At 53.1% G+C, this 15,007-nt stretch overlaps 1 protein-coding gene across 10 annotated transcripts in view; it reads left to right on the top strand.

The window, feature by feature from the left end:
• The first annotated feature begins 425 nt into the window (after positions 1-425).
• RNF152 (ring finger protein 152) overlaps positions 426-15,007 on the top strand; it is a 73,971-nt gene continuing 59,389 nt past the window's right edge. The window contains exons 1-2 of one of the 10 annotated variants that reach the window (XM_069569125.1): positions 426-625; positions 2,177-2,300. The gene's annotated coding sequence lies outside the window, so the exon portion shown is untranslated. Of the gene's footprint in view, positions 626-767; positions 1,040-2,176; positions 2,320-4,514; positions 4,792-15,007 lie in introns of those variants that run through there. The other 9 variants (XM_069569132.1, XM_069569127.1, XM_069569126.1 and 6 more) reach the window with 9 other exon arrangements.

Below are 15,007 nucleotides of genomic sequence, written 5' to 3'. Positions count from 1 at the left end.
GAGGGAGACCTAGGAAAGCTGGCGAGAGTCACCGAACAGACTTCGGGATTTCCAGTCTGTGTAGACGTCTCTCCCAGCGACCTTCCTCCTCGGATCTCCTATTCTGAAATCAACACCAGAGGCATGCCTCGATGTTCTTAGAGGAACTAGACATGCAAAGCTTGTCCCTAAGGTAGGAGTTACGTTTCGAGGTGGAGACATAGGGTGGACCCCCAGTTCCCAGGTCCCGCTGGTTCCCACGGCCCTAGCGTGCCCCTCCCCGCTACCCCCGCCCCTCCCCCCACCCCCGCCCCGAATCCTGGGGAGCCAGGTGGCGGGTGTCATCCCGGCTTCTGTGGCCGCATCCTCTCCTCCACCAAAGCAAGGGCCCGCCCCGCCTGGGCCGCAGGAACCCGCAGGGGCGGCCAGAAAGGACCAGCACCGACGCGGACCCGGACGCGCAGTTTCTGGGAACGCGACGGCCTCCCGCCCCGCGCGGCCCGGGCCCGCGCCGCGGACCGGCCCCCGCCGCCTCGCCCCGCCCCGGCCCGCCCCCGCCGGCGGAGCCCGGCCTCCTTCACACCTGACTCGGGCCAGCCCGGGTCCCGCGCGCGCAGGGCAGGGGCCTCGACGCGTCCCCGCCGAGGTTGGGCCCCTGGGGTGCGGCGGGGGAGGGCGGGCAGCTCTTCAGCGCGGGGGTGGCCGGCGATTCCGGACAGACAGGCGGACGGTGCGGGCCCGCGGGGGGTGGGGCCGCCGGGGAGGGGCGGCGCCACGGGGAGCGAGCCGGCCTCCTGGGGCCGGAGCCCGGGCGGGGACGCCACACGCTCCGGCTCGGAGCCGAGCGCTGGCGGCAGCGTCCGGCCCGGAGCGCGGAGGGCGGCCGGGCAGGTGGGGCGCCTCCCGAGGGGCCGCGCCGGGAGCGGGGGCTGCGGGCACCGCCGCCGCGCCCCCCGAGCCCGCCCCGCACCCGGGGCGCGCGCGGGGACCCCGGCGATGCCGCCGCCGCCGCCGCCGCCGCCTCTGAGGCAGCGCCCGAGCCCGCCGCGGGGAGAGGTCGGTGAGTTTCGGTTTGTTCCTCCGCTCTGTCCCTCCGGGGTCGCGGGCGGCGAGGGGAGCGCCAGGGGATGTCTGCGCCCTCGCAGCGGCCGTCCCCGAGCTGGGCCAGCGGGAGCCGGGAGGCGCCTACGGGGACGCGGCGGGGGGCGTCTTCTGGACCCTGGAGCGGGGGGCAGAGCCGCGGGGCGCGGGGGAGGTGCCCCCGGAGTGCGCTTCTCCGAGCGCGGGCGGAGTCGGGCCGGCGGCCGAGGCGGGGAGCGGCGCGCCCGGCGGCTCCGCCGAGTCCTCGGATGCCCTCTGGAGCCCTGGTCCCGGGAGCTGGCCTCGGGCCCGCGCCGCGCGCCCCTGGGTGCACGTGCGTGTGCGCGCCCCGGCTGCGCCCCGACCCCGCGCCCCGACCCCGCGCCCCCCGGGGATGCGCCCCTGGGGCGCCTTTGTCGAGCGCCTTGCCCGCCCCCTGAAGTTGTCGCTGCGGATCCGGCCCCTCCCGGGAGGAGAGGCGGCGGGGAAGGGCCAGATGTTAGGGGTCTTTTGTGCCGACCCCGCGCCCGGAGCGCTCGCTCCGGGAAGGGCAGCGGCAGGACAAAGGCGGCCGGACCCGCGGGCCGCTGCGCGGGAGGCGGCCGGAGCCCCTCCCGCCGAGGGTGGGCGTGGGGCGGGGAGCGCCGCCCGGGGTGGAGAGAGGAGAGACCCAGAGCAGCGGGACAGTGAGCTGGGGAGGCGGCGGACGCGGCGCGGGGCAGGATGCTCGCGGCCGCGGCGCTGGAGTGTCGGCCTGGGCGGGGGCGGCGCGCCCCGCGCCCCCGCGTACCCGGGTTTACCTAGGGCCTTTTGCTCGTGCTCCGCGATGCTGTCCTGCGCCTTCTCTTGTTTTTCTTTCCGATGGGTTGTCGTTGCTAGTTGAGGCTCTAGCCCCGGAGGATAACTTAGGGGCGGGGGAGACTGCAGAGGACCGGGGGGCGGTGGTCACTGATCCTATGAAGACAATTAGGACGCGCTTCGCCCCCTCGGCGGCCCAGCCCGCCACACCCCCGCCTCCTGCACCGGCCCGGTGCCCCGCTCCGCCGCTCTGCCCGGGAGGACGCTTGCGTTTCTTTGCTGCGCGGGTCTAACCCTTCCTGCGTGTATTTCACTGCAGGCTGAACAAAGCTCGGGCTCAGTTGTGATTCCTGCTCGTCAGCCTCTTGCCTCCCAAACGCGTGCCATTTCCACTTGATGTCATCACGCAGAAGGGGGTGAAAGGGCCTCGGGGACGGATGCAGGTAAACCCCGATAATCCGGGTAGGCGCCTGGGTGTCCCCGGGTCGTTTGGGTCAGCGGTGTCTGCAAGGGGCAGCTCGGATGGTTTCCGCGTCACACCATCCATTCCTGTCTGTGTGGAGGAGAGGGCACCGCCGAAACTCCTGGTCCAGAGAAAGAAATTGCAAATGACTTTAAACCTTCCTTTTGAAGAAGTCATTGAGGGCAGGCTGCCTTTGGAGTTGTATAAATTCCACCCGGTTCCCTTTAGGGCAATTTTGATGCAATCGGCGGTTGTATGGGAATGTGGGGTTTGAATGTGTCCGCTTTCCTATCGGTAGAAATTCATTTTGGCTTCAGCCTGTAAACGGAGTGTCCTGCGTTGGAAAGGTATCGTTGTAAGGCTGATTATAAATTTGGCCAGCGCTCTGTTGGAGCATTGGTCACCTGTAGTAACCTTCTTATGAAACGCTATCGCTTCCCCCATCTCTTCTTTGTAATTCCGTTTGAACAGCAGGAGGGATGTGCCAGCAGTTAAGTTACTGGGAGGTGGGTGGGAGGGCTGTTGGGAGAGCAGAAAGAGAAGGGAAAATGGAGCTTCAGCGAAGTTTCCATTTATGTAGCCATGAACCATTAGGCCCTCAGTCTGCTTTTATCTTTAGGTTGTTGGTTCTTTCCCAAAAACTGTGGCCTGTTCTTTTCTTTCCAAGGATAGTTCTGTTTTGATGGCAACCTAACCAGACCTGGGGTTATCTTGATAAGGCTCTGTGAAAGCCTCACCTTCAGATGGCTCAGGACACAGTGGTGCGGGTATTGTGTCCTGGAGAGCAGAGTTGGGGCGTCCTCCGGAAGAAGCAGAGAAGAATGGTTAGGAGTGGATCAGGATTTCTTCTGTAGGCGGAAGGGGTGGCGAGGACTGCAGTCCCCACGCGACATCCGGGGCTCATTCTCTCTCCACCTTCCCCCCGCCCCCAAATCCCTTAAAAAAGTAGAATTTAAAAGCTTCAAAGATCTGCCGTTGCCCTCTAGGGTAGTTTTGTTTGGAAAGGTGACTTCAAAAGGTGTTGGTGATCCTGGCATTTTTTCCTTCTGCGCAGAGCATTCGGGTGTCTGGGAAAAGCAGATGAGTTTCCACCCTGTCCCAGCTGACACAGAGACCTGTGCTTTGGAAAGGTCAGGGGTGTAATGGGGCTAGGGTAGAGGTATTTTGACAAGTGATTTTGATGTCAGCAATAATGCAGGGTGTGTGCCCAAGAGGAAAAGCCACGTGATGGGATAATAAGGACTGTAATAATGCAATAGAAACAGAGGGTGTGGCTTTTTTTTAATAGAAAAAATAAATACCTCACAACATAAAATTCCACGTGGGAAAAACAGCCGCCTGCACATGTAAACGCACGTCCAAGAACAGAGAGCCATGGCTCAGGGTTAGCTTTCACGCTGGTTTTCAACTGAGTCTGGTAATAATTCCTAATCAAGCGTTACATTGATGTTTGACTTGTCCTTTTGAGCGCAGGCTCCCCGCTCCCAGATGTGGGCAGTGGTGCATTTTCGTTTTTAGGTTGGAGGAGCCCTAGAGGTTATAAGACTGGCTTTGGCCTGCAGAGCTGAGTTCTTCCTACATATTCATTGACTTCATTTGGGAGATGTTTATCGAGTACCTGATGGGTGCTGGGCTCCGTGACAGCTGTCAAGGGCCGGCCTGGGGTGGGGTGTGGAGCCGCAAAAGCGAACCACCACCAGGGAGCTTCCGGGGGGACGCAGGGCTGCAGACCTGACTCGAGGCTCAGGGGATGCTAGCGATGGGGGACCAGAGTGGGGTCCTGGGCCTCCGAGGAGGCGGCCCCTGCGGCCGTCCAGCCTCTGCCTGAGTGTTTCTTCACGAGGGCGCTCACTGCCTCGCATGCGAGTGGGCCTGTGGTTGGAAGGGGACCTTTTCCTCACAGTGTTGCAGCCCTGCTGAATTCCGTGCGGACGGTTGAATTTCCCCTGTGTTGGTGGCCATGCTGTTCTCATTGCTCGCTCTCTCAGAGGCTGTTAGTTGCCAGTCTGTGCTGCTGGCAGCCTTTACATTTCAACGTGTTATTTGGGCCCTGCTGCACTTGAATTTTGAAGTAAATTCTGCTTTTCTATCTTAGAAAATGGGGGGAAGGGGGACCTTGGCAGGCTTCAGTCGTTTTGAAGCAGTGAGGTATCAGCAAGACAGATTGGGTCGCACGGCCGTGACGAGTGCCTTCCGGATCTCACGGCTGCACACGGCTCTTTCCGTCCCACGCTGCGTGTCCAGCACGCTCAGCAGCTGGGCCTGCTCTTGGCAGTCCCTCGAGGACCCGGCTTCGTGGGGGGTGGTCCTGGCGGGACCCAGATGAAAGGTCCCCGCGACAGGGCGGGGAGCCCTGGGGACCTCGCTCCCACCAGGAAGTGACTTGACACTGCCTCAGCGGACTCGTCCTGGGACCCCGTTTAACCGGAACCGGCTGCTCCTTGCACTGAACAGGGGGAAACGGGGTCTAGGTGAGCGGCACCAACGACCTTCCTCAAGTGGCCTCACGTGTTCCTACAGGGTCCAGGCTAGGGTGTTGAGAGTTACATGCGTGTGGATCGAATGAACAAAGGTGTGTCTCTTAAAGAATCTGACCCTACCCAAACCTGTTTTTACTAATGTGTTGACGTTCTGTTTGCTAGTAGGATTGCACATTGGTCATCAAATACCAACGTGACAATTGTCTTATCTTTTTGCCCGTTTTGAGTCGTGGTTTATTCTGAAGTGATGGGCCAGGAGGTGTCCCCAAGGCTGGTTCCGGGAGGTTTCTGTGCTGAGCGTTATGTAACAGAGAGGCGTAGCTCCCAGACTCCCTCTCCCTCACCATCTGCCTCTTGTCTAAGCCTTCCTGAGCTTGTTTGGAGCAGCTGAGGGTCAGAAAAGAGCAAGAGTGGGCCTGAATGAATTCATCAGTTAGGATGTTTAGGGTTTGACAGATCCCTTTAGCATAAGTCTGGGACTGAGTGAGATAGTGCTGCTTCTGGTCACTAATCACGTGCTCGAGGTCGTCTTTACAGCCGGCTCTCCGTAGCTGTGCTGCTGTCCGTGAGCTGCAAAGAGTCGGACGTGACTGAACGAAAGCCACTCTGCAGACAAGTGGTGTGGTAAACTGGCCGCTGGCCCCTGAGTCACAGTGACCGGAGGACCTTGGTGTTGACTGAAAGTCCAGAGGCTGCTCTCCAGTCCAGCTCCCTTGAGGGACAAAGGAGCGCACCCACCAGGGCTTAGAAGTGGAGATGAGCAGGTGAGAAACCCGTGGGAGATCGGTGCAGATTCACCCGAGACCCCCAGGACCCAGCAAAGGGCAAGGTGCAGAGTGAGCCAGGGGGGAGTGAAGCCCTCGGGACCAGTCTGGAAAGGTCTCTGGGAAGCTCTGAAATACATGTCTCGATCATGTTTGGCCTCTGAGTTCCTACTGTTTTACTTTCACGGTGAAGTCGGCCATCCAGGTCGGAGACGCTGGTGGAGGGCGTGTGGCTTCTGGCACAGTGGGCCTCGATGTCGTGGAAGCTGGAAGGGAGGAGGTGCTGGGGTTCCAGACCCTTCTTCAGGGCTTTGGGAGCCGCACCGCGTATTCCAGGATGAAATAAGTACTTGTTACATGGTTTAGGGTTTTCTTTTTCCAGTTGACTTACTGCCATTTTTAAGGACAGAGTCCTCCTCTGTAAATGGGACTTGCATTTCCTTTGGGTAGTTATTGAGGCCTGGGATTTCCTGGTGGAGCCCTGATGTGTCTGCTGCGGCCTTGGAGCACATTCTTTGTAGAGGTGTGTGTGTGTGTGTGTGTGTGTGTGTGTGTGTTAGGGGGGCAGTGCTGGGGGATGTCTGTGGTCTGCTGAGAGTGCAGGGGTGAGTGGAAAGGATGCCTTATTTTCCACTTGATTTATAAATCCCTGCATGGCTGAAGCTCATTGCAACATCCTTCGTGGTAAAGGTTATTCTAACACCACATGGGCTTCCTGGGGGAGCAGCCTTCAGGCAAGGGAGGGGATGATCAGATGCAGGTGGGCTGCTGGTGGGAGCAAAGTCACGATGGGGTGGAATCTACGGACACTGTGTTCTGTGCTTGCCTTGTCTCTTTCTATGCCCCCATCCCCATCTTATTCCTGCCTACCAAAGGAAGTGTAACTTTTCTGCCTCACTTTCCGTTAGTAAATCCAGATAACCGCACTTCATGTACTCCTCACTGAGGTTCTACAGGAACTGATGAGATTTGGGTAAAAGCTTTGCGAGATACTGTGGAAATACGTGCTGTGCAAATAGGGTCATTGGTGTTCTGCTGTTTAGCAGATGAACTGGGCGTCTTTAGTGACAGTTCCCACATCTTCCTTGATTTCTCCCTCCCAGCTGAGAACTCTCACGCCTGGCTTTTCCACCCCCAACTTCCTGTCCAACTTTGACTGTCGCTCTGCCTGGCTTGAAAACACCACATTAGCTGGAGTGGTTACCCTACTAGTCCCCCAAATGCTTTCCATAGCCTGTTTCTTAATTCTGGAATATTCTGTGGCCTGCAACGTCCTCTCCCACATGATACCCCATCATTAAAGGTGACTCAGCTCTTAACTCCCCTAAAAGGTTTAACGCCATCATTTCAGTTCACGGTGGTCGTTGACCCCTACAGTGCCCTTTGGCAAAATGGCCTGCCTCTCATCTCACTCAGTATTCCCTCATCCATTCTACAAAGGGCGCTTGTCACGATTGCCCTGTACCATCACCTAAGATTGGAGTGTCTTTTTCTTTCTGTTTAATTGCAGAGAACAGAGGCCCACTCAAGCTAGTTTGTATAACGGGAGATGTGTTGAAAAGATGTCCCAGGATGCCTTTTGTCATCAGACCACATATCACAAGTCATTGCTCAGCTGGGGGAGAGGGTTAGGGCGCAGTTCTTTCCAAGGGGTCTGTGGGCTGGCAGGCATAGAGACTGAGACAGCAGAATTTCAATTTTCTTATAATTTCCTTGAAGATGAAGAGTCAATGAAGTTTGACCCTATTTTGTATTGCCCACCATGTTTGCAGAAAGTAAGGGCTCAATAAATATTAAATCACTGATAGCAGAGAAATGACTTTGACTTATTGGGATAAAGGAATTATAGATGCTTTTGGCCTGTAGAATTAAAGGAAGTTAAGAAGAGGGAAACTAATTTTTAAGAGCTTCCCCAGCTTGCATTAATAATGAGTAAGTGCTGAATTGGATTAGAGCTGCCAGCCTGCAGTGTGTGCGTCCCAGTGGTCGGGAGGCGAACATTCTCACAGAGAGTCATCATTCTAACAAAACAAATCGTCATTGGTGGCCTGTTTTCAACGTGAGTTGGCCTGTTTCTTCCAAAACAACAATAAAACAAACCAAAACACTCTCTTCTTTGGTGACGTACAGTCATAAGCATTAGAACTCGACACCCTCGCAGGCCGGCCCACAGTCTCAACGAGACTGGGTCTGAGTTTGACATGAGTGGGTGGCCCTGGCCCACAGCTGGCTACTCACCTGGCTCCTAGCTCACTTGTGGCCATAAGTGCCTTTGGGAGCGGCATCTGGCTTCCCTCACCTCTTTAGGTTTTGGAATACTCATTCACATGAGAGGAATGCTTGATCATTATGGAGTATGTTATTGTGAAAGAGGAAATGTGTTCAGCTGCTTGGAGGAAATGGCCAGGAATACATTAACGTTAACATGGTGTTCTCCGTGTGACGGGTAATGAATGGAAGGGAGACAAATGTCTCAAAGCCAAAGTGCTTAGTGTGACATTCTTCTGCAGTTGTGCTGCTCTGTAGGTGTGCAGATTGCTTCCTTTGAGGTGAAATGAGGTTGAAAGTGGTTGGCGATCGTGAGGATAGATCTCTGCACTGTGTTTAGAGAATTTCCCCTTTGTTGTGTGAGCCATGAGGATAACCACCATTCTAAGTGAGTGACAGCTGACTCAGCCATGCAGCAGGGAGCCCTCGGGGACTGGGGGAGTGCCTGCCCCTCTCCTCCTGTTCCGTCACGCTCCGCCTCGAGAAGCTTCTGGTAGAGGTCCTTCTAGTCACCTGTGGTGGGGGGGTAAAGTAGCCTTGGAAACACTGAGCAGCAGTAACTGGAGCCTTATGTTAGGTGTGGTCCTGTTTATTACATTCACCCGAATGCTGAGTGTCTGCTGCTTGCCCGGCACGGCGCTGCTCTTCTAACTGAGACCTTGCCTCAGCTGCATGAACGAGCTTCACTCATAACTGGCTTGGTTTTCTGCCTTTTTTTTTCTCCTTGCAGTGGCAAAACTAAAAGTGGAGAGAATAAAAGAAACGTATCCGGTACTCTCCCCTCAGTTCTTGGTCTGTTACTACATATATATATATATGTATACCCACCTTCAGTTCAGTTGAGTTCAGCCGCTCAGTCGTGTCCGACTCTTTGCGACCCCATGAATCGCAGCACGCCAGGCCTCCCTGTCCATCACCATCTCCCGGAGTTCACTCAGACTCACGTCCATCAAGTCAGTGATGCCATCCAGCCATCTCATCCTTTGTCGTCCCCTTCTCCTCCTGCCCCCAATCCCTCCCAGCATCAAAGTCTTTTCCAATGAGTCAACTCTTCTCATGAGGTGGCCAAAGTACTGGAGCTTCAGCTTTAGCATCATTCCTTCCAAAGAAATCCCAGGGTTGATCTCCTTTAGAATGGACTGATTGGATCTCCTTGCAGTCCAAGGGACTCTCAAGAGTCTTCTCCAACACCACAGTTCAAAAGCATCAATTCTTCGGCGCTCAGCTTTCTTCACAGTCCAACTCTCACATCCATACATGACCACTGGAAAAACCATAGCCTTGACTAGATGGACCTTTGTTGGCAAAGTAATGTCTCTGCTTTTGAATATGCTATCTAGGTTGGTCATAACTTTCCTTCCAAGAAGTAAGCGTCTTTCAATTTCATGGCTGCAGTCACCATCTGCAGTGATTTTGGAGCCCCAAAAAATAAAGTCTGACACTGTTTCCACTGTTTCCCCATCTGCTGGGCCATGATCTTTGTTTTCTGAATGTTGAGCTTTAAGCCAACTTTTTCACTCTCCTCTTTCACTTTCATCAAGAGGCTTTTTAGTTCCTCTTCACTTTCTGCCACAAGGGTAGTGTCATCTGCATATCTGAGGTTATTGATATTTTTCCCGGCAATCTTGATTCCAGCTTGTGCTTCTTCCAGCCCAGCGTTTCTCATGATGTACTCTGCGTTTAAGTTAAATAAGCAGGATGACAATATACAGCCTTGACGTACTCCTTTTCCTATTTGGAACCAGTCTGTTGTTCCATGTCCAGTTCTAACTGTTGCTTCTTGACCTGCATACAGATTTGTCAATGCCCACCTTACTTGAACTAAATTCAGTTGAAGTGTTGAAAACATGGAGCTTTTGAAGCAAAATAGTTTGGGTTCAAATACGAACTCTGCCATTATGACCTTGAGCCTTGGTTTCACCTGGAAAACAGGTCAGCCAACCTCATTAAGTAACTGTGAGTATACATGAGGCCATTCCTGTAAAGTGCTCAGCGTGTCGTCCTGCACATCCGAGCACTGCAGTGTGGCAGCTATTGTTAAGGTCTGTTCTATTCAGTATTTACCATCCCCCAGTCGTTGCTGGATTCCAGAAATCTTGGGATGAATAGTTATGGTATAAAGTCAAGGAACTCTGAAGCTAGCCAGGGAAGTACCCCCATCCCTATAGCTACAGCGTTTATATGAGGACTTCTTGTGTACGTCATGTTATTGGAATCTTGTCATGGGAAAGTCTTTGTAAAGCTTTGCTTAAATGGCGTGGTGTTTAAAATGACAGACCTTCTCAGGAGGATGTTGAGGAGGCCACGAGGATCTGAGATAGCCCACAGGCTTTCCTTACAGGGCACCAGCTAAACGTCTTTCCCCGCTGGCCTCACTCAGGCAGTTGAAGGGCCTCCGGTAACATCTGTACCTTCTTTTGCTGGGGTCTGCTTTCTTGGGGGTAGGGAGACCCACCGACTCGTGTCCAGGACGAAGAGGGTACTTGCGTGGAAGGACTTATATTTTAAAAACCAGAACCTGGGGCCAGTTGGTCACCCTACTTCGGGTCCTGTCCTCGTTCTGCAGTCGTCATCTGCATCCTGAAGCAGGCTTTGTTGGTCTTTCACGTCGTTAGAGACACGGCCGTCAGAAGGGAGTGGGCAGGAGAGAACCGGACGGGGGAAGGATGGAGAAAGCCGCGTGGCTGGTCAGCCTCTTTATCCAGGCATCTGCTCTTTGGATAGACTCTTATTAGCGTTAGTATTACTTTAAAGAAGAGAGCGCTCTAATAAAGCCACGAAAGCTGGACAGTGTAAACTGTAAAGTTAATGGAATCTCTAAAAAGCTCCCCCTGGACAGTGGTGTTTGCTGTGCCCGGTAGGGCTGTTGCCCAGAGCTTGGTACATAGTCAACGTTCAATAAATACTTGCTGGAGGAATGCTGCAATCAATGTAGTCTTCAGAAACAGCTTTGAGAGCTGGGTTCCAGTTCAGGCTGGATTTGAGGCTGGGCCCTAACGCTCTGGCTTCCTTATCGCGCTGATATCCCGAGTGCATTTGTTACACCTAGGAGCTTAGGCGCCTCTCAATTTGTCTCTTTTTCCTCTTGGTGGACATGCCGGACACCGGCAGGCCAGCTGCCTTGTCTGCTGCTGCAGCGGGGATGCTTCTGGAACGTGCCCGTGTGTAACCGTGATGGTGGGGTGGGCTGTGATGGGGGCATTTGTGTACACAGAGCTTTCCTCCCAGCGATTGGGAGGGATCTGCTGCTGAGTCTGTTAATTCCAAGCGGGGGTGGGAAGGGGATCAGGCCTGGCTCCGCGGTCCTGGGTGGCAGTGTCCAGAGCGGGGCTTCTGTTGGACGGTGTCCCTCTTTCGGAATCTTCATGACTCATTTGGAGAGTTGGTTGGTGGCAACCTGATCAGGCTCTTAGATAAGCCGTAGATTTTTCTAGTTTTTAGCTGCAGCTTCAAGTGGTAATCCTTTGTTTTCTGTTTCTTCTTGAGAAGTGTTAACTGTTTATCTGGGGATGTTAGGACCTGCAACAAACTGCCAGAAACAGTAATTAGCTTGCTGGTTGCCAGTTCTGTCAATCTCAAGCACAGAGCACCCAAGGGCAATCGTCAGACATTTACATCACCTTCCCATCAGACTCCCGTTTCATCATTGTGTGCACTGAGAGCTCATATTCCCTTATGGGCCTGATAAAACAGATTTCTTCATGGTTTCTTACTTCACCTAAGAAGAAGGTAAGCAGTTTATCTATGGGAGAGGAATCTTTTGGGAAGCAGAATTCATTTATTACAGTTGTGTCTATTTCTACACACAAAATGCTGAATATTAGTTCAGACAGTTAGCGTGTCTTTGCGGAGTCTATAGTTTACTTCTTGTTTCCCCAACAGTGGAGTCAGAGCTCTAAAAAATTAACTGTTCATACACCCTAAGTTTATATCAGAATAATAAATAAGGTCTTTGAGAATTGCATCTCAGGCCAGTCATACTTCCCTACAAGAAGTTCATTGACGTACAAGGAGAAATGTTTCTACTAAGAAGTTAAAAAGAACACTTCGGATTTGACTCCAGACGGATTACACCTTGTTTGTGAAATCTGTCCGTGCAGATGCCAAGCCTCTCTTTAATGTACTCCTTAGAATAGCATCCTCTCGGGGTCAAGTCCAGTCTGCAGTGGAAATTGAAGAAGATGCTGTCCAGACAATTTAGAATTCCTTGTAAATTAGGAGGGCAGTGATAATCAATTTTGAAGTCTAAGCGTGATTCAGCCTCAGTCTTCAGTTGGCTCAGCTTTTGTTTTATCCCTTGTTCCTGACTGACTGCAAAAGGCATCGCCATGCACTTCTGTTTCCACCTTTCATGAACGTGGTCGGCATCGACTTCGCCTGGGCCCGAGGTGCCTCCCCGCAGAGCAGGAGGAAGCGGTTCTGCACAGGCTGACTCTCCTCCGGGTTCTGCAGGCTGCTTCCTTCCCATTTTAACTTCTCTTGGAAAGAAGAAGATTCTGACTTGAAAAGAAGCAGATATCTTCCTTCTATGAGGCTTTTTAGTGCTAGGTGACTGGTGTCGTTCAGTATAATCTGTGGTACAATTAGATACGCTTTGTTTTCCCAGAGCTGGTTGCAGAAAAAAAAGGAGACAGCAGTTTGAGGGAGGAAGAACGTGAGTGAAAAGAACAATGAGGGTGAATGATTGGGTTGGACTGTGGTATTCTTAAAAGTTTAATTTTAGCTTTAAAAATAAGAGCCACCATTGTTTACATGGTGGTATTGGTTTGTGATTAATAGCATCTTGCCCAAGCGAATTGAAGTTGCTGTTAATAATATATAGAACAACATGAAAATCCATCAGGTGCTTTTCTTCCCAAGCTCGGCTGGATTCTACAATGTGTTTTATGACAATTGAAAGGCAGTTTTGGTTGGGGGAGGAGATGGCTACGGTGGATGTGTTTATTATCTGTTTCAGGTGAAGTGCTAAGAGTTTTAAGCATATTATTTGGGAGGGAAGTTTCCTAAGATTCCGGAAACTTATGTAACTTCTTCAAGGCCACACAGTGAATTTACGCCAGAGCCGGGATATGAACCCGGGAGACTGCTGGGGAGCTGGGAGCCACTTCGCAACTGGGATTAAAGATGGGAGGAAGCAGCGCTTTTCTGTTTGTGCTGGGGAGCTGGGAGCCACTTCGCAACTGGGATTAAAGATGGGAGGGAGCAGCGCTTTTCTGTTTTAACCCAGCAGGCTCAGTACAGTGTGATTTAGGAGGGGAGCCACCTTCTGCCCTGTCCTTGGGAACAAGGATGGACGCGTTTGGTCAGCCATCTGCCTGAGTCAGCTGCATGTTGGCTTGGAGGCAGCGTGGTTTGGAGGACTCCCCGACAGGTCCTGTTGGGAAATTTGCAGTGAGGTTTCCGGCTATTACCTGACTTTACCCTGTGCTAACAAGTTCCTATGGAGTCTGACGGTGGGAAGTGTTTCTTTAAAGACCGCTTGACTGACAGCCAGTGCGTGTGGCTGGGAACTTGAGACTTTCATGAACACATTGCTAAAAAACATTGAGCAAACAGGCATTTTTTACTCACCTTCCTCTCCTAGTTCTTATTTTCCCCCCAAACAAAAAGGGAATAAATCATATCCTTTCATATTGGCATTCCTTTGTTTTTGCAGTTCCCTTTTTCCTGGAACCACTTTTTTTGTCCACCTCCCCCTGCCAATAAAAACACAGCTTTCTGATGGAAAACCATGAGTACACGCTTCCTTCAAGACATCTTTCCTGTTCCATTTGCCCTATGGATTCTCCTGCAACTCTCTCAAGCAAAATTGAATTTTCCTTCCATTTTTTCCCTTAAATCCCACTTATCCCCATGTCTGATCATTCTACACATGCTTGCCTCACCTCTCTTTGACTGTAGGACTTTGTCTTGTTTAGGAGCTTGGGTGAGTGAATGGAGGGGCCAACAAGCAGCGGATGGGCAGGCTGTGCGTGGATTGGCTGGGACTGGTGAGAGTGTGTGGTAGTGGGAAGTGGCAGGGGAGGTCCAAGCACTGATGTGTGTGTGGTTCTGGCGACTGGCTTGATGCTTAGCAAAACCTCAGCATTATTGCCTTTTGGGGCTGGTTAACTCTCTGTTGTGGGGAGACCGTCCTGTGCCCTGGGGGACGCATCCCTGCACTCTGCCCACTAGGTGCCTGTTGCCCAGTTATGGCAACCAAGGACGTCTCCAGATGTTGCCACGTGCCCCTTGAGAGTCAGAATTGCCCCAGTTGACACCTGCGGTCCTGGGTTAGTTTCCGCATTGAGGTGGGGCCCCATGACTGGTTCTCACCAAGAGGACGTGTGTGGGAATTAGAGGCGTCGAGAGGTGGGGTGTTCCTGCCCATCGGCTCTCTTCCTGGCCTGCTGGCCAGCTGCAGGGGGCCTGGGGAGAACCAGGAAGCCCTGGGGTACGGGGCAGTCACGGGGGAAGGAGCCTGGGTCCTGAATGACCGTGTGGAGCAAAGCCTCGCATGCCAGGCTGCACTGGGCTGCAGTGTGAAGACGTTAAACCACACGGCGTCAGCCACGGAAGCCTGGGGGCACGTGTTTTGACAGTCAGTCTACCTTCCCTGGGGAATTTCCCCAGTGGCTCAAGGGTAGAATGGTCGGCCTGCAATGCAGGAGCCGTCGGTTCAGCCCCTGGGTCAGGAAGATCCCCCGGAGAAGGAAGTGGCAAACCACTTCCGAATCCTCACCTGGGAAAGCCCAGGGCCAGAGGAGCCATGTGGGCTGCAGTGTGTGGGGTGGAAAGAGTCGGACAGGCCTAGCGACTAAACAGCCGTACCCGCTGCCTCCCTAACCTTCCCTGCCGCTTGGGATTGTGCTGGGGCAGCCGTGCCAGTATTCCAGGCAGTGAGTAAAAACAGAAACTCTAACCGTGGATGATGAGAGTTTGTTTGTTCTTGTGTAGGTAACATCAGTCTTACTGCTAAAATTCTTTTGCTTTCTAAAATTTATCAGAAAATAAGAGGGTGATAAACGTGGATTTATTATTCCACCAGTCTAATAATTCTGACCTGTGAATAACAAGCAGCCCTGAGCTGTAAATATTTTCAGTAAAAAGTAATAAAACATCAGATGTCCCAGCAGTTCTCATTTCCCCAGGTAGGAATATGTGTCTGCAACACAAGTTCAAGTTCAAATGTTTGT

Source organism: Ovis canadensis, chromosome 23 (assembly GCF_042477335.2).
Source record: "Ovis canadensis isolate MfBH-ARS-UI-01 breed Bighorn chromosome 23, ARS-UI_OviCan_v2, whole genome shotgun sequence".
NCBI classification, from domain to species: Eukaryota; Metazoa; Chordata; class Mammalia; order Artiodactyla; family Bovidae; genus Ovis; species Ovis canadensis.
The sequence above is the reverse complement of the archived record's forward strand: the minus strand, read 5'-3'. Positions and strand labels throughout refer to the sequence as shown.